The sequence below is a fragment of the Camelina sativa genome, chromosome 5, assembly GCF_030686135.1.
Source record: "Camelina sativa cultivar CO46 ecotype springtype chromosome 5, ASM3068613v1".
Lineage (NCBI taxonomy): Eukaryota > Viridiplantae > Streptophyta > Magnoliopsida > Brassicales > Brassicaceae > Camelina > Camelina sativa.
In genome coordinates this window covers 13,801,915-13,807,914 of record NC_141884.1, presented here as the reverse complement: position 1 = coordinate 13,807,914, position 6,000 = coordinate 13,801,915, and the positions used below count along the sequence as shown (strand labels likewise).

Genomic DNA, 6,000 nt, shown 5'->3' with positions numbered 1-6,000 from the left:
GATGCACCGAACACTCACACTCAGCATGCTGGAATCGTTCCTCCCGCCGTGCAGAAAAATAACTTCCAAATCAAAAGTGGTATGATCACCATGATACAAGGAAACAAGTTTCACGGATTGCCTATGGAGGGATCAACGGCGTCTGTGCAGTCTCACCAAGATCAACGGCGTGAGTGAGGATGGTTACAAATTGCGCTTCTTTCCATTCTCCCTGGGAGATAAAGCTCATCAGTGGGAAATAACCTTCCCAAGGGATCAATCACCACTTGGGATGATTGCAAGAATGCATTATTGGCCAAGTTCTTCTCCAACTCCAGAACAGCCCGTCTCAGGAATGACATTTCTAGCTTTACTCAGAAGAGCTCAGAATCATTCTGTGAAGTCTGGGAGCGTTTCAAGAGTTACCAGAGCCAGTGTCCACATCACGGATTTAGCAACGAGTCACTACTGAGCACTCTATACTGTGGTGTCCTTCCAAAAATCTGCATGCTGCTTGACACTGCCTCTAACAGTGACTTCCTGAACAAAGATGTTGATGAAGGTTGGCAATTGGTTGAGAATCTCGCCTAGTCTGATGGCAACTAAAATGAGGACTATGACCGCACAGTTCGCGGCGATGCTGGGTCTAAGGAGAAGTACAAGAAGGACCTCAAGAATGTGAATGAGAAGCTTGACCGTATCTTGCTAAGCCAGCAAAGAAGCGTCCACTTCGTATCTAAGGATGACCCTTTCTAAGTTCTAGATGGGGAGAGTGAGCAGACTGAGGAGATCAGCTATATCCAGAATCAGGGTGGATTCAACAAGGGTTACAACCCCTACAAGACGAACCCCAATTTGTCTTACCGGAGCACCAATGTTGCAAATCCACAAGATCAGGTGTATCCTCCTCAGCAGCAGCGACAAGGTCAACAAAAACCTTTTGTGCCTTACAATCAAGGATTCGTACCCAAACAACAATTCTAGCAAAGTTACCAAGCTCCCTCAAGACCACCGCCAGGATTCCGCTCTCAACCAGTTCAGCCTACTCCAGCCCCATATCAAGAAATGAAGCAAATGATGCATCAACTTCTTCAGGGTCAAGCTAGCGGTTCTATAGATACTGCTAAAAAGTTTGCTGACCGTAGTCAGAGGATGAAATGTTCCTACAATGATCTAAATGTCAAATTTGAAGCTCTCAATTAAAAGATAAGGTATATGGAAGGCACATCTGCTTCTACTTCTGCACCAAAGCCTGGCCAATTCCCAGGGAAGGCTGTTTAGAACCCCAAGGAGTTTGCAAACGTAATTACGCTGAGAAGTGGGAAAACATTGCCTCCCAGACAGGGAGTTCCAAACGTAACTGAGGACAGTGCGGAATTAGATGGGGAGGATTTTTTTCAGGATGAAGCTCAGATAAAGAACCTAGTCGAAGCAGTCAATGACCCGGTTGAACCAGTGAAGCAGTCCGAACCTGAAGCTGGTAAGGAACAGTTTGTTTCTGATGAAAAACCTGTGAGATTCATCCCTCCACCATACAAGCCTCCTCTACCATTTCCAGTGAGGTTCAAGAAGCAACTTACTGAGAAGTACAAAGCCTTGTTCGAAAAACAAGTCAAGGAGATTGAGTTGAGAATGCCATTACTGGATGCATTCACACTTGTTCCTCACTACCAGAAATTCCTCAAGGACTTATTGATGGAGAGATCAAAAGAAGTTCAAGGCATGGTGGTACTAAGTCTAGAGTGCAGTGCAGTGCAATCATCCAGAAGAAGATTGTACCCAAGAAGCTCAAAGATCATGGATCATTCACTCTACCTTGCTCCCTTGGACCTATGTCTTTTAATAGGTGCTTATGTGATCTTGGCGCTTCAGTTAATTTGATGCCACTCTCTGTTGCTAAGAGGTTGGGTTTTACAAGGTTTAAGGGTTGTGACATCTCCCTCAACCTTTTTAGATAGATCAGTGAGACTTCCGCATGGTATGTTAGAAGACTTACCTGTTAGGATCAGAGACGTGGAAGTGCCAACCGACTTCGTGGTTCTGGAGATGGATGAAGAACCAAAAGATCCTCTGATTTTAGGAAGACCGTTCCTGGCGACTGTTGGAGCCATCATTGATGTCATAAATGGCAAGATTGATCTCAATCTGGGCGACGACTTCATTATGAAGTTTGACATCAAGGATACTTTGAAGAAGCCAACAATAGGAGGACAAGTCTTTTACATTGAAGAGATGGATAAGTTGGCTGATGAGTTGTTGGAGGAACTAGCTGAGGAAGATCATCTCAAGACTGCTTTGACCAAGGATGGAGATGAAGGGTTCCTGCATGGGGAGACCACTTGTTACAAGAATCTGCTAGGCTCTCACAGAGAAACGGATGAACCAGAGGAGTTCGAGCAGCTATCTGACACAGAGGAGCTATGTGCAGTTGAGGCAGAAACTTCAGAACGTGAGATCTCCCACTCGACCGATGTCATGACCCGAATCAAAACACCAACGTCCCACTCGATCGAGCCACCGCTCAAGCCGCACACCTTCCACTCGACCGTGACCGCTCCTGACTCTCATGCTGACGACTGGTCGGAACTGAAGGCTCCAAAGGTAGAACTCAACACTCTCTCTTCTGGACTCAACTACGTTTTTCTGGGAACCAATTCTACTTATCCTGTCATAGTGAATGCTAGGTTGAGTGATGATGAATTGGGGTTACTAGTAACTGAGCTTAAAAAGTATAAAAAGGCTATAGGTTATTCTTTAGATGATATTAAGGGAATCTCACCTAGTATTTGAACGCATAGGATCAATCTTGAAAATGAATCTTATGCTAGTATTGAACCCCAAAGAAGATTGAACCCTAATCTGAAAGAGGTAGTAAAGAAAGAAATCCTAAAACTGCTTAATGTTGGAGTTATCTACCCTATCTCTGATAGTACTTGGGTATCTCCAGTGTACTGTGTACCTAAGAAAGGAGGAATAACTGTAATCAAAAACAAAAAATGAGTTAATCCCAACTAAGACCATCACAGGACATAGGATGTGCATTGACTACAGGAAGCTGAATGTTGTATCTAGGAAGGATCATTTTCCTCTGCCTTTTATAGATTAAATGTTGGAAAGACTAGCTAGTCATCCTTATTACTGTTTCCTTGATGGGTATAGTGGATTCTTCCAAATCCCTATCCACCCCTATTATCAGGAAAAGACAACTTTTACTTGTCCCTATAGCACTTTTGCCTACAGACGCACACCATTTGGTTTGTGCAATGCCCCTGCCACCTTTCAAAGGTGCATGATATCAATTTTCTCGGATTTGATTGAGGAGTCAGTGGAAGTGTTTATGGACGACTTCTCTGTATACGGTTCCACTTTCTCCTTCTGTTTGTTGAATTTGTGCAGGGTATTGACACGATGTGAGGAGACGAACCTGGTCCTGAACTAGGAGAAGTGCCACTTCATGGTAGAAGAAGGGATCATTCTGGGACACAAGATTTATGAGAAAGGAATTGAGGTTGATAAAGCTAAGATTGAGGTCATGGTTAAGCTTCAACCGCCTAAGACAGTGAAGGACATCAGAAATTTTCTGGGACACGCTGGGTTTTACAGGAGATTCATCAAGGACTTCTCAAAAATTGCAAGACCATTAACAAGGTTGCTGTGCAAGGAGGTTGAGTTCGAATTTGATGCAGCATGTCTGGAAGCTTTCAGCAAGATTAAGGAGGCCTTGGTTTCGGCATCCATAGTACAAGCTCCGAATTGGGATCATCCGTTTGAGATTATGTGTGATGCTTCAGACTTCGCAGTTGGAGCAGTTTTGGGACAACGTATTGACAAGAAGCTTCATGTCATCTACTATGCAAGTCGCACCTTGGACGAGACTCAAGGAAGGTATGCTACCACAGAGAAGGAACTCCTAGTAGTTGTGTTTGCATTCAAAAAATTTAGGAGTTATCTTGCGGGTTCGAAGGTCATTGTGTATACTGATCATGCTGCTCTGAAACACATTTACTCGAAGAAGGATACCAAGCCAAGACTGTTAAGATGGATTCTGCTTCTTCAGGAGTTTGACATGGAGATATTTGACAAGAAAGGCATAGAAAACGAAGTTGCAAATCATTTGTTTAGAATGAGGATTGAAGATGCTGTTCCCATAGATGATTCAATGCCTGAGGAACAACTTCTGGTCGCCCAGGTTTGTGAGAAGATGCATGACACAGGGGTTGAGAACCTAAAAATCAATTGTATGGTGATCACTTCAGACACTACACCATGGTATGCTGATTTCGTGAATTACAAGGTCTGTGGAGAAGTTCCTGATGAAATGGATCCCTACAGGAAGAAGATGTTTTTCAGAGAGGTCAAACACTACTTTTGGGATGAACCTTATATGTACAAAAGAGGTTCTGATGGTCTTTTCAGAAGGTGCATAGCAGAAGGGGAAGTGCAGGGAGTGCTTGAGCACTGTCACGGCTCCACCTATGGAGGTCACTTCGCCACATTCAAGACAGCTCAGAAGGTTCTACAAGCGGGTCTCTGGTGGCCTACCTTGTTCAAAGACACTCACAGTTTCATCACCAAGTGTGACGCTTGTCAAAGGATGGGCAACATCACAAGGAGGAATGAGATGTCCCAGAATCCGATCCTGGAAGTAGAAATATTTGATGTTTGGGGTATAGACTTCATGGGACCTTTCAACCCTCCATCAAATGGTAATGTCTATATTCTGGTGGTAGTTGATTATGTTTCTAAGTGGGTCGAAGCCATTGCCAGTCCTACCAATGATCACAAGGTTGTTCTGAAGCTGTTAAAAGTATAATTTTTATAAGGTATGGGATACCCAGAGCAGTGATCAGTGATGGTGGAACTCACTTCGTCAACAAGGTGTTTGAGAGTATGCTGAGAAAGTATGGAGTCAAACACAAGGTGTCTACTGCGTATCACCCTCAGACCAGCGGACAGGTTGAAGTCTCGAATAAGCAGATGAAGGGTATCTTGTCAAGGATTGTTGGGGTTTCGAAGAAAGATTGGTCTGTCAAGTTGGACGAGACTCTCTGGGCGTACAAGACAGCTTTCAAAACGCCGATAGGCAGAACACCATTTCAGTTGGTATATGGTAAAACATGTCATCTCCCTGTGGAGGTTGAGTACAAGGCGCTTTAGGCTATCAAGTTGCTGAACTTGGATATTGATACAGCTCAAGCTAAGAGGAATCTTGATCTACATGAGTTGGAAGAAATCAGACTTGATGCCTATGAGAGCTCAAAGATTTATAAAGAAAGAACCAAGAATTTTCATGATAAGAAAATTGTTGTCAAGGACCTCAAGGCTGGAGATTAGGTTTTGCTTTTCAACTCCAAACTTAAGTTATTTCCTAGAAAGCTTAAATCTAGATGGTTTGGACCTTTTGACGTCAAGAAAGTTCTGCCATTCGGAGCCATCACTCTTCTGAACAAGGATGGTAGCGAATTCACTTTAAATGGTCAGAGAGTCAAGAAATATTTAGCTGATCAAGTCCGACCAGAGGGGTCTTCTGTGCTCCTCTATGAACCCCCAAAAGCCTAAAAAGCTGAAAAGTCAAGCTAGGGATTTTAAACAAGCTCATTTGGGAGGAAGTCCCAAAGGTATCACTGTAAATATTTTTTAGGATCCTTGTGTTTTTGATTTTTGTTTTTGGTTTTCTAGTGTCAAGGATCTACAGAAGTGAGTATGGGCAACAGCGATAGGGGATACAGAGAAAAGAAATTTTCGTCCACTCTCATCACACACTCGAGCCGACGTCCTCTTACTCGTTCCTCACCGTGTCTCTTGAGCCACGTTCCGATTGCCTTAATCGAGCCACGGTCCAACTACCAAAATCGAGCCATGTTCCGACTACCTCTCTCGAGCCACTCACGACACCCGCTTGAGCCCACATCAGGGCATGCACGGAGTCGAGCAGCAGATCAAACATCAAGGTGATTATCAGCTTACGGAGGTTGTTGTGTTGGTATCAGACCATGGTGAGTTCAGAGTCGATGACATGTA

At 43.8% G+C, this 6,000-nt stretch overlaps 1 non-coding gene across 1 annotated transcript; it reads right to left on the bottom strand.

The window, feature by feature from the left end:
* Positions 1-324: 324 nt before the first annotated feature.
* LOC147943726 (small nucleolar RNA R71) lies at positions 325-431 on the bottom strand. The gene has a single exon (XR_015558714.1). It is a non-coding gene; the product is annotated as a small nucleolar RNA R71 (small nucleolar RNA).
* Positions 432-6,000: the final 5,569 nt, after the last annotated feature.